This window comes from Bufo gargarizans, chromosome 1 (assembly GCF_014858855.1).
Source record: "Bufo gargarizans isolate SCDJY-AF-19 chromosome 1, ASM1485885v1, whole genome shotgun sequence".
NCBI classification, from domain to species: domain Eukaryota; kingdom Metazoa; phylum Chordata; class Amphibia; order Anura; family Bufonidae; genus Bufo; species Bufo gargarizans.
The window spans coordinates 80040290-80054269 of NC_058080.1; positions in this window are offsets into that span (position 1 = coordinate 80040290).

Below are 13980 nucleotides of genomic sequence, written 5' to 3' on the forward strand. Positions count from 1 at the left end.
CCCCACAAAATACAGACACAGAGGTATTAGTCTTTAAAAGTCCCCAGCCCTGCTGTAGTTTATCAGTTATGGCTCAGGAGGAACAATTTCACAAAAGAGCAATATAATAGTGTTTGAAACTTGAGAAAGTCAGACATAAAACTGAATGGAAAACGACCAACGCAGCAGAAACAAAGCTGGCATTATAAATTCTGTGATGCAGTTCAGCAAAGAAATCTGTGCCAGGGTGAACCTGGTGTGGCTGTAATGAGGAAGCCTCGTTTAATACAGTCTGTTCTGTCTTTTGCATAACATTTATTTTGCATTGAGTTCTTTTTTTCTTTTGTGTATCGAGGTAATGTTCTACACGAGTTAGAATTTAATTATTCTTGTGAGGAGAATGCAGAAATAAAAGATTACGCCATCACTGTTTTGTTTGTTCAATTCACCTCAATAAATATGGAAAAATTGTTTGCTGTTTTGGGATCTTTACCCAATTAAGTATATTTTTTATGTATTTATTATATATAGAATTTGCTACTTTATTCAATACAATATTTAAAGGGGTTGGCCACTCTGTTAGGTCTTATTAAAACTATAAAGAAAGTAGGGAGATATTACACTTACTAATATATCTTCTTAAGCAGATCTGCCTGGTTTTTCTTGCTATTGGCAGCCACGCCCCCTCCTGTCCTTCTCTCACTACTCCCTCTCCTGTCCTGCCCTCACCACTCTCCCTCCTGTCCTGCTCTCACCACGCCCCCTCCTGTCCTGCTCTCACCACTCTCCCTCCTGTCCTGCTCGCACCACTCCCGCTCCTGTCCTGCTCTCACCACGCCCCCTCCTGTCCTGTTCTCACTACTCTCCCTCCTGTCCTGCTCTCACTACTCTCCCTCCTCTCCTGCTCTCACCACGCCCCCTCCTGTCCTGCTCTCAATACACCCCCTCCTGTCCTGCTCTCACCACGCCCCCTCCTGTCCTGCTCTCACCACGCCCCCTCCTGTCCTGCTCTCAACACGCCCCCTCTTGTCCTGCTCTCACCACTCTCCCTCCTGTCCTGCTCGCACCACTCCCGCTACTGTCCTGCTCTCACCACGCCCCCTCCTGTCCTGCTCTCACCACTCTCCCTCCTCTCCTGCTCTCACCACGCCCCCTCCTGTCCTGCTCTCACCACGCCCCTCCTGTCCTGCTCTCAACACGCCCCCTCCTGTCCTGCTCTCACCACGCCCCCTCCTGTCCTGCTGTCAACACGCCCCCTCCTGTCCTGCTCTCACTACGCCCCCTCCTGTCCTGCTCTCAACACGCCCCCTCCTGTCCTGCTCTCACCACTCTCCCTCCTGTCCTGCTCGCACCACTCCCGCTACTGTCCTGCTCTCACCACGCCCCCTCTTGTCCTGCTCTCACCACGCCCCCTCCTGTCCTGCTCTCACCACTCTCCCTCCTCTCCTGCTCTCACCACGCCCCCTCCTGTCCTGCTCTCACCACGCCCCTCCTGTCCTGCTCTCAACACGCCCCCTCCTGTCCTGCTCTCACCACGCCCCCTCCTGTCCTGCTGTCAACACGCCCCCTCCTGTCCTGCTCTCACTACGCCCCTCCTGTCCTGCTCTCAACACGCCCCCTCCTGTCCTGCTCTCACCACTCTCCCTCCTGTCCTGCTCGCACCACTCCCGCTACTGTCCTGCTCTCACCACGCCCCCTCCTGTCCTGCTCTCACCACTCTCCCTCCTGTCCTGCTCGCACCACTCCCCCTCCTGTCCTGCTCTCACCACGCCCCCTCCTGTCCTGCTCTCAACACGCCCCCTCCTGTCCTGCTCTCACCACGCCCCCTCCTGTCCTGCTCTCAACACGCCCCCTCCTGTCCTGCTCTCACCACTCTCCCTCCTGTCCTGCTCGCACCACTCCCGCTACTGTCCTGCTCTCACCACGCCCCCTCCTGTCCTGCTCTCACTACTCTCCCTCCTCTCCTGCTCTCACCACGCCCCCTCCTGTCCTGCTCTCAACACGCCCCCTCCTGTCCTGCTCTCACCACGCCCCCTCCTGTCCTGCTCTCACCACACCCCCTCCTGTCCTGCTCTCAACACGCCCCCTCCTGTCCTGCTCTCACTACGCCCCCTCCTGTCCTGCTCTCAACACACCCCCTCCTGTCCTGCTCTCACCACTCTCCCTCCTGTCCTGCTCGCACCACTCCCGCTACTGTCCTGCTCTCACCACGCCCCCTCCTGTCCTGCTCTCACCACTCTCCCTCCTGTCCTGCTCGCACCACTCCCCCTCCTGTCCTGCTCTCACCACGCCCCTCCTGTCCTGCTCTCACCACGCCCCCCCCCTGTCCTTCTCCCACCACGCCCCCTCCTATCCTGCTCTCACCATGCCCCCTCCTGTCCTGCTCTCAACACGCCCCCTCCTGTCCTGCTCTCACCATGCCCCCTCCTGTCCTGCTCTCACAGCTGCCCATCTCGTCTATCCATGCACATGCCATGGAGGAGCTGCCTCTCCATGCCTGAAAGAGTGTGCTGCTGTCTTGGTCCTAAAGCACCCTGCTTGTATCAGAGGTGCTTTCCTTCTGTGAATGGCACTCCCTGCTGTGCAGGGCTGGCAGGGGCTTAGCAGGGACACTTGCTAAAAGCTAAAATAAAGAAACATTTGCAGGAGGTAGGGAGACTGAGGGGAAGCCGTGATGGCTGATCTGACTGCAAGCTCTGCCCCCTCTGTTTCCCCTGTACTGAGAGGATCCTGCCAACATGTGAGGATGTAGCAGGGCCAGGGAAGCGCTGTGGACCACAAACTGTGTGCAATCCCAGTGTCTGTCCTGTTTATGGCCCCTCTTCACTGTGTTCTTATCACAAACATGATATTACAGCCAGACCAACAGTTCCGGAGCTTTAACCTCTTGTGAGCTATCAGTATGGCTGAGGTCAGTGAAATCAGCAGCAGTCACTGGTCTCACCATCAATAATTTTGTGCCCTCTCCTTCCTGAACTCTGTATATGGCTATATTTGACCCCCACCACTGCATATAGAGATCCATGACCCGCTGTACACTGTATACAGTGATCTGTGCTAACAGTAGCCGAATATGGACAGGTTGGAGATGCGGCTTCAGCATAGCAAACATGCTGAGTAGTGTTGATCAAGCACCAAAGTGCTCGGGTGCTCTGGCCGAACACATCGGTATGCTCGTGTGCTCTACCGAGCACAATGGAAGTCAATGGAAAAAACCCAGGCACCCCCTGCTCGGAGGAGAAGAGGGTGTCTGGTTCACAAAAAAGTTAGAAATTGAGGGAAACCCCATTAAAATGGTTTGGAAACAACATTAAGAGGATAGCTGGATGAGTCTTGGACTCCTATTATCTATGACATAGAATAGACAACCACAGAAAGGCTATATGCCAAAAGCCAGGTATGTGCAAACCAACAATCTATCCATGAGACATATAACAGGCTTAGTCAGCATACCTTACAATGGCAGCCTTGTGCACTATGAGCAGAGCAGCACAAATGGACCTTCTGACCAATCCGGAATGCACCAGCCGCGATAGGACCACCGATCCACAGCAGTCCCATAGGCAATGGTAGAAAATAGAAAGGTTCACAGCAGCATGTCCGGTGTGACTATATATTGGGAACCAAGAGTGCACACACAAAAAGATACAACGTTTCGGCTTCGCAGTAGCCTTTATCAAGTATACAGATACAAGAAAGTAAGCAATCATATATACACCAGAGTGGCCACTCATGTGGCATAGTGTAGCCAATCAGCTAAAAGCTCAATCTCATCAGCACATGTGTTATACTTAAAATGGCCTGAGCTCCAATCAGACTAGTAATAAATAAAAGCTATGTGTACCTGATCCTCATTGAAAATCATCCAAATGCCTCAGCCATGTCACTTCCCCAAGTCGGCATCTCAACAGACCTATTGCACATGTCAGTGATGTCATCACGTTTCAATATGGGCGGGCCGCCGCCACGAACATCAACAATGCGGCCACACCTCTCTCTGTGACTACGGCACATACAACCAATGAGCGCTCATACAGCAAGTCACATGCAGAGCGCATCATCAGCCCACGTGATCGTCACCTGACCGGCAAAAGGTCCTTGATCCACCTAGTTATAAATAAGGTAAATCGACCTCAAGAATATCTATTGTAGAACACCCCTAATGTCTAGAATGGGACCAAAATTATGTCTCACTCCTATCCCATCATATAATGGATGAAGCCTCACTCATATTCCAGGCTGAGAGCATTAAGAAAATCCATGTCCAACGGCACAGAATTGAGGTTGAAAAAAGCAAAAGAGATAAGTGGCACCGTGACCTGGAGGACTATCAGTCTGGACGGATATATAATTGGCAAAACCAACAATCTCGTAATAGACCCCCCAGAAGAAGGGGTAGAGGGAGGAGATTTGATCATGGTCATTTTGGCTTTACAACATGTAAATCTGAGTCAACAGATGAGTCCACCAAGTCTGCTTTTTTAGGAAGAGCAATGCACGCAGCGGGAGGAAACTCCGACGTGGTGGCAGAAAACACCACAGAGTCCAGAAAAGACCAGCCTCCACCTATGTATCCGGGATACAATCAGGGAGTACGAGAGAGAGTGACGAGACACATGCACAAGAAATAAATAATCTGGTGGTCAACATATCATCTACTGAGTTGAACGACGACCAGATCAATGTCTTGCGACATGGACTTTCTTTTTGTCTTATGGCGTACACTGATTGGTTCGAGATGGAACTTGATTTACAATGTTTTTTTTAGGCAGCTTAGATTAAACGCATTTTTTTATAACAATATCAACATCAGTGGTACCCCCAATAAGGAAGTTGCTGAATTGTCCTTGGCCAAATTTGAGCTAAGTAACAAAAGCAACTTCATGCCTCCACATAATAATCATATTGTGGAATCTTATATCTAAATTGTCACTAAACAGATCAGAAGTTTGCAAGAACGTAGTAGGCAGCAACAGTATAATCCCAATATGTCATATAAAGAGAGGGAAGCCCTCAAGGCATTGACACAAAACAGGGACATCACTATCAAACCAGCCGACAAGGGGGGAGCTGTGGTTGTTATGGACACGGACAGATACATAGGGGAGATACATAGGCAGTTGGGTGATGGTGAAGTGTATGAAAAACTGAAACAGGATCCAAAATGGGAGATTGCCAGGGTGGTGACAGACATTGTTGATACAGCACATGCACGAGGCATTATTGATTCAGAATTATGCTATTTTCTCAAGGTACCTTTTCTCATCACCCCGCTGATCTACGTTCTCCCTAGATAGACTGCTCCGTGTCCACGCAAGCTCAGCTCCCTCCTATGTCAGAGACACGGGACATTTTTTAACTAAATTGAGTGAGATCACTCTACCGGTCCACTTTTATTTGGTGAGTTTTGATGTGGTGTCTCTGTACACGTCTATTATGCATGTCTATGGACTAAATGTCGTCGATGTGGCCATGGCCGGCACAGGACTCACTCTTGATGCGAGCCGTTTTGTCCTCAACCTCCTAGAGTTGGTCCTCAAGAGGAATTATTTTCTCTTTGGCAACACCTTTTACCAACAGTCACGCGGTGGGTCCAACGTGGCACCGACTTATGCCAATATCTTCATGGTGGAGGTCGAGGACAAATTGGTATATGCATCACAATTTCAACAGTGGGTCCTGTGCTGGTGGCGCTACATCGACGACATTTTTATGATTTGGAGTGGCTCGATAGACTCCTTGAATGAGTTCCACCAACATCTTAATAATGGGGTACCCGGGCTTCAATTCACTGTGACGGCCTCTTCTGAGGAGTTGCAGTTTCTTGACGTCAGGTTATATCGCAAAGGAGGTGTATTAAAAAACTGACTTGTAAAAAAAGCCTACAGATAGGAACAATCTTTCAAGATATGACAGTAATCATCCACGCCGCATGCTTGACTCCTTACCCTGGAGCCAGATGCTGCGTGTGAAACGAGTGGTATCTGATGATGATAAATTCATGAACCGCATTGATGAGATGTGCAATAAGTTCTCCAATAGAAGATATCCAGACAGGTTGTTAGACAGAACGAGGACCAGGATCTCCTCGGCTGACAGAGTGTCCACTTTTCAAGTCTCTCCTAGGAGAATGAATGCGGGACGCATCCCGTTTGTATACACCTATGGCAATCACAGTGCTGATATAGCACAGATTTTGAGAAGGGAGTGGCATATTTTACATAGGGGCCTCCCTACAGTAAGTGAATTTGACAATCCGCCATTGATGGCATACAAACGGGGTACTAATTTGCATGACAAACTTATTAAGACTGACACGTGTGATGTTAACAGAGGGGGCTAGACTTATTTGAAGCCCAGAAAGACAGGGAATTTCCCATGTTTGGGTTGCTGTAACTGTGGGAACATGTTGAAAGGGAACACTTTTGTTCACCCATACAGTGGCAAGAAATTCAGCATTGCAGAATACTACATGTGCCAGTCTAGGTTTGTCATCTACATGATCGTTTGTCCCTGCAGTTTGATCTACGTGGGAGAAACGACCATGGAAATTAGGGAGCGTATCAACAAACACGAAAGCACTATAAGGAAAAAAATGATGGACAAGCCAGTGGCTAAACATTTTATTGATTGTGGACACACTGTCAGCCAACTGAGATTCCGGGTCATCGATTCTGTTCAGGTCCCTAAGAGAGGAGGGGATAGGGAGCACATGTTGAGGAAGAAAGAGTTGAAATGGATTTTCACATTACAATCCCTACAAACCCAAGGACTCAACATTGAATTTAATGTAAACAGTGTAGATAGGTAGAATATTTTCATTTATTGTTGTCAGATTCGGTATATAATGTTTTTACATGGTACTTTAAGGTATATTTCTTACACTCTTTTTTTGCACTTTAATAAGCTCCATTGTCTCATCCATTGCCTTCTTTTTTTCCCCTAAGCCGAGGTCTAGTGACAATTAGATTGTCATCTGGTTTCTGTGAGATATTTAGTGGCAATAACTTATGTCTGAAATCTATTGTATAATCTATTTATTCTTCCATTATATGATGGGATATGAGTGAGACATAATTTTGGTCCCATTCTAGACATTAGGGGTGTTATACAATAGATATTCTTGAGGCCGATTTGCCTTATTTATAACTAGGTGGATCTAGGACCTTTTGCCGGTCAGGTGACGATCACGTGGGCTGATGATGCGCTCTGCATGTGACTTGCTGTATGAGCGCTTATTGGTTGTATGTGCCGTAGTCACAGAGAGAGGTGTGGCCGCATTGTTGATGTTCGTGAAGGCGGCCCGCCCATATTGAAACGTGATGACATCACTGACATGCGCAATAGGTCTGTTGAGACGCCGACTTGGGGAAGTGACATGGCTGAGGCATTTGGATGATTTTCAATGAGGATCAGGTACACATAGCTTTTATTTATTACTAGTCTGATTGGAGCTCAGGTCATTTTAAAGGGAACCTGTCATGTGGATATTTGATTATGATCTAACTAATTATATACAATTATTAACTACTAAAAAGTGCCTTAGATGTATTCACTTACTGGTGTGACAGATGGTTACCCCATAATATACACACAAAGATGCCGCATGCTAATGAGCTGATTTGAGTCCAGCGTGATGTCAGTGAGTCCAACGTATATTTAATTCAGAGCTATAGCCACTCCCTGCCCACCTGCTGCTGATTCATATGGAAAATAACTGTCATTCAGCAGCAGGTGGGCGGGGAGAGTCAGGAGCTCATGAATATTCATGACTCATCATTATCAGCTGGAGCTTTTCAAAGCAAGATTCTGGCAGATTGACTGGGTCAATTAAAGAAAGTGACCCAGCATTTTTGAAGAGAATCAGTCACTTATTTATAAAAACTCATTTGCATAACCATGGGCATATGGGAAAGACATGCAAATGAGCAGAATCTGCCTTGTTTTTAAGCTGAAAAACCATTTGCATGGAAAATTTGCAATCTACACTACTTATGAACAGCACCATCTATTGGCTTCATTGTCTTATGACAAGACTATTAGTGTAATCTTTTGCATGGAAAATTTGCGATAAAAATTCGCGATTAGAATATTCGCGATCTACACTACTCATGAACAGTGCCATCTATTGGATTCATAGTCTTGTCATAAGACTATGAAACAATAGATGGCGCTGTTCATGACTCATTACTTACTAGCGCCCCAACAAGATGAACAGCGCCATCTATTGGTTTTATAGTCTTATGACAAGACTAATAGTCTTGTCATAAGACTATGAAACCAATAGATGGCGCTGTTAATAAGTAGTGTAGATCGCAAATTTTTATCGCAAATTTTTCATGCAAAAGGCTACACTAATAATCTTGTCATAAGACTATGAAACCAATAGATGGCGCTGTTCATGACTCATGAACAGCGCAATCTATTGGTTTCATAGTCTTATGACAAGACTATTACTCTTGACATAAGACTATGATACCAATAGATGGGGCTGTTCATGAGTAGTGTAGATCACAAATTTTCCATGCAAATGGTTTTTCAGTTGAAAAACAAGGCACATTCTGCTCATTTGCATATCTTTCACATATGCCCATGTTTATGTAAATTAGTTTTTACATGACAAAACTGTATAGAAAGTTATTGAATATTATGTTAGGAAAATCAGAAAACTTTTTGTCACCCTAATGGTATTGACCTAGGTGCGCAGGTCCACCCAAGCCATCCAATAGATGTGAAGTAACTTTTAGGCTTACTGGCTCTCAGTCAGATGAGAGCTGGTTTGGAATGTCTCATAGTGCACAAGGCTGCCATTGTAAGGTATGCGACTAAGCCTGTTATCTGTCTCATGGATAGATTGATGGCTTGCATATACCTGGCTTTTGGCATATAGCCTTTGTGTGGATGTCTATTGTATGTTGTAGATAATAGGAGTCCAAGACGCATCCAGTCATCCTCTTAATTCTGTTTCCAAACCATTTTGATGGGGTTTCCATCAATTTCTAACCTTTATTGTGAACCAGACACCCTCTTTTCTTCAGAGCAGGGGGTGCCTGGTTTGATGCTCGGGTCTCTCATTGACTTTCATTGTATTAAATTGTACTCGAGCACCCGCAGTATTCGGCCGAGCACTTGTATGTGCCGAGCATAGCGATGCTCGAGCCTGTGACGAATACCACACTTCGTGCCCGCTTGACGTCACCTACGTCGAGCTCACGAGACGCGGTATGGTCACGGGTTACCAAAGCGTGACGTTACGCCCTCCAGAGGAGCAGGTAAGGTCAGCTTGGTACAGTTTACACATACACCTCCTGTCCACGCGGGCACAGAGCGGCAACAAGCTGAGAGAACCTTTTCACTGCCGCAGTGAAAACAGTGCTGTCTCAGCCCGGGTATCTGCCACCAGCTTCTCGTTTGATATAAGCCCGGTCCACTAACGGGATTATATAGGGTGAGAAACCAACCCGAGGTAGCTTATAACTAGGCTGAAACACGGACGTGGGGATTCGTGATCGAGATACAAGATAGCACAAGATTATATATTTAATCGCCTTAAGGGCACACTAGATATAACACTATACACACAGAGAATATATACAGCGGTCTGAGTTTACAGATACAGTTGATATCGGTATAACAAGGTTAAGCAGCAGAGCAAAAGTCAGTTACCGGGTAAGATGAAAAATCCTTTGGGTTCTGAGGTGTTCTTTGCTGTAGTCATATGAAGGGCAGTGAGGTCAGCTGGTTCCTGGGTCCCCCTAAACACATTACACAATTTGACCCTTCTTCAGAGAAAGACGCCGCCTGCTGGTTTGCATGGACTTATGACCTGTAGCGAGCTGCTCCCCTCCCCACCTATGGGTAGAGTCCACCCCTCCTACTCTGGTGCTGGCAGCAAATGACCCATAAAACCCCTTAGGGCTCATAGCCCCAGACCAGAATGTCGCAGGAAGATGGCTCCGGGCCCAATTGATCCGCCTGGGTTCCGGCTACAACTAGAGTCCAAACATGATATCGTTATTTGGTTTCTGTGGGGAGATATGTATATCTCCACTCCTCTGGCATCCCACCCTCAAGACCATGGGCATGTACATTGTGGCCACTGGGGACACATTTCCGGTTTGCGCCTGCGATGGACGGGCGATTTATAATTCCTTATGAAATGTAGGTGCCAAAATGTCTGGGAGGTATCATTGATCCTGGCAAGGGCTGATACCTCCTGCTGTGGGGTTTTCCTGCAGGATCCGTGCTGTCTGACTGGAGGTGTGAAATGTAGCCACATGTGGTCTGCTAGGAGTTTTCTGCTATCTGGCTTTGAAACAGGGCCCCCCTGTGGAGCTCGATTTCCAGATTTCCTCTGCCATCTTTCTGCAAATGGTGGGTGTGAGGACATGGCTGACAGTAAATATTAATCCATATTCCTCACAGAGCCGAACAACAGTTCTAATGCCGAGAGGCGGCCGGACAAAAAACGCAGCGTGCTGGGCATCAGTGAATGTGAATGGGGCTGGAGCAGACTTCCTAAGGCACTAGTGGGCTAGCGTTAGCACGGATCTGTCAGGGGAACAGCCTTCCAGACCCTGCTAACGCTAGTGTGAAAGTAGCCTTAGTCGTGTGATGATAGACAGGATGCTCCTTTCTATGTGAGCAGATCGATGTCACGGTAGGTGGGTTAAGGAAGAACACAAGATAAACATACTACAACAGAAACACAGACTAGGCCCCAAAGCTAGTGAGGAGGGGGAAGGTAACCTCCTAGTTATCCCTGAGCCTCTCCCTGACTACTAACAGTATGAGCTAATCCTAATGGTGGAAGAACTCCTATACCGGAACCTAAATTAGGGAGCAGGGATGAGACTGCCGGGACCTTCCACCGTGAAGGGACCAGCGTCTCCCTGAGACCTAGACACTACACACACAGAAAATAAAAAAGTAGGAGGACTTAGCTTGAGATGAGTAAGAAGTAGGAGAACTTCTAACAACCAGCTTGAAACTCCAGAAGGAAATAACCACCGCAAGGTCAGCAGTGAGAGGCGGGCTAAAATAGAGCCACTAAACAGCAAATGAGCAGAACCTATGGAGAGGTGAGATCCTGCCCACAACAACAGACAGCAAGGAAAAATAGAAAGACCTGTCAGATAGACTCACGTGCTTCAAGTCTATCTGATCTTCTCAGACCTCTCACAGGGCAGGCAGTGACAAACGATTTGTACATATTTATTTATCAGAGCTCTTGTGCAACAAATATCTATCCCCCCCTCCTATGGCAGTCCATGCACCTAAACAGAAATCTATGACAGCTGTGGGGATTCGCTCTGGTAGACAGGACAAGTGGACGCAGTATAGAGGCAATGACCAGTTTGTAACTCAAAAAAACTTCAGTGTGTTATTCACACTTATGGCAACAAAACAGTACGACAGTCCATTTGCAGTTTTGGTGTTCGTTCACACCTAGACAGTTCATACAGCAACACAGTCACCTGTTATCCTAGGTCAGTGATGGTGAACCTTTTAGAGACCGAGTGCCCAAACTGAAACCCAAAGCCCACTTATTTATTGCCAAGTGCCAAGCCAGAAATTTAACCTGAATAGCAATATAGTATATCTTCCATGTATCATTTAGCTATAATAGCCTGCCTACATTTAATGCACTGCCTGTGCCATTCATAGTACGCACTGTGCTGATGAAGGACAGGAAAAATCGAAGGTATATTAGTACGCCAAATACTTTTTCAAGGGTGCCCACAGAGAGGGCTCCGAGTGCCGCCTCTGGCACCCGTGCCATAGATTCGCCAACACTGTCCTAGGTGTTAGTTCACACCCAATCGGCATTGCTCAGGACAGAGTAGACCTCCCAAACTCAGGCCTCCAGCCTAGCACACGGCTCAGATCCCAATCCAGCAATTGCCAGAACTCCTCTGTCAGAGAGAGAAGTAATCACACCTAGCTGACACTGCCGGCTGGTTTTTTTATAGGCGAGTCAAGACCCGCCCTGAAACGTGGGGAATAGTCACCCACCCAGCACTTTGACTACTCCCAGTAAGACCCATCCCGGATCAGCTATATAACTATACTAAATAGCTAGGTGTAAAACAGCAACTGCTGCTGACATATGAAAACTGGCTCTTACTCCACTGAGGCCAGGAACCTCGGTGACACATACCTTCTGTCAACGACAGACCCTTGCACCTTCCTACATACAGCTGTGTTCAAAATAATAGCAGTGTGTTTAAAAAAGTGAATAAAGCTCAAAATCCGTCTAATAGCTTTTTATTTCCATACACACAAATGCATTGGGAACCCTACATATTCTATTCCAAATCAAAACATGAAGAAAAATATATCAAATTTGTGTTGTTCCTCTAAAAAAAAATTTTTTTTTACAAACTCAAACATTCACTATATAAACTGAAAAATGTTTGAAGATTTAGCTTTCTTTTGAATCACAACTAATATTTAGTTGTATAACCGCTGTACAACTGCTGTACATCTGTGTTGCTTGGAGTCAACCAACTTCTGGCACCTCTGAACAGGTATTCCAGCCCAGGATGATTGGACTACATTCCACAGTTCTTCTCTATTTCTTGGTTTTGCCTCAGAAACTACAATTTTGATGTCACCCCACAAGTTTTCTATTGGAATGAAATCTGGGGATTGGGCTGGCCACTCCATAACATCAATCTTGTTGGTCTGGAACCAAGATGTTGCACGTTTACTGGTGTGTTTGGGGTCGTTGTCATGTTGGAACACCCATTTCAAGGGCATTTCCTCTTCAGCATAAGGCAGCATGACCACTTCAAGTATTCTGATATATTCAAACTGATCCATGATCCCTGGTATGCGATAAATAGGCCCAACACTTTAGTATGAGAAACATCCCCATATCATGATGCTTGCGCCACCATGCTTCACTGTCTTCACAGTGTACTGTGGCTTGAATTCCGTGTTTGGGGGTCAAACTTTTTCTGGCCACTAGACCCAAAAAGAACAATCTTACTTTCATCAGTCCACAAAATGTCTCTTTAGGCCAGTCAATGTGCTCTTTGGCAAATTGTAACCTCTTCAGCTCATGTCTTTTTTTCAATAGTGGGACTTTGTGGACGCTTCTTGCAGATAGCTTGGGCTTCACATAGGCGTCTTCTAATTGTAACAGTACTCACAGGTAACTTTAGACCTTCTTTGATCTTCCTGGAGCTGATTGTTGGCTGAGTCCTTGCCATTTTGGCTATTCTTCTATCCATTCGAATGTTAGTTTTTCGCGTTCTTCCACGTCTTTCAAGTTTTGGTTGCCATTTTAAAGCATTTGTGATCATTTTAGCTGAGCAGCCTATCATTTTCTGCACTTCTTTATATGTTTTCCCCTCTCCAATCAACTTTTTAATCAAGGTATGCTGTTCTGCTGAACAATGTCTGGAACAACCCATTTTCCTCAGAATTTCAGAGAGAAATGCACTGTAACCAGCATGTACAACATTTGCTGCCTTCCTTCCTTAAATAAGGGCAATAATTGCCACCTATTTTTCAAAGAATGAATGACCTCACTCATTGAACTCCACACTGCTATTATTTTAAACATGCCCCTTTCAATAAGTTATTGAATTACAGAGAATCAGCAGCATGCATGTCATGACTGTTGGGTCTGTTGGGTTTCTATTACTCTACTACACCTGCTAGTACATTATTTGCCATGTAGAAATATTATTTCTACCAAAAACAGTGATTGATAAGGTTAGTGATGTCTGACTGCTATTATTTTGAACACAACTGTACCTCCCCTTTGATCAACCCTGAGGGGGTGAACACTTGCCAGACAGTGTACCTGGGACAGGGAATCCGCATTTCCCTGCAAGCGGCCTGCCCTGTGTTCCACTGAGAACTTGAAGTTCTGTAATGACAAGAACCATCTGGTGACCCGAGCATTCCTCTCTTTGGTCTGGCTCATCCACTAAAGAGGGTAGTGGTCGGTCACCAGATGGAACTTTCTCCCCAATAGATAATAGCGGA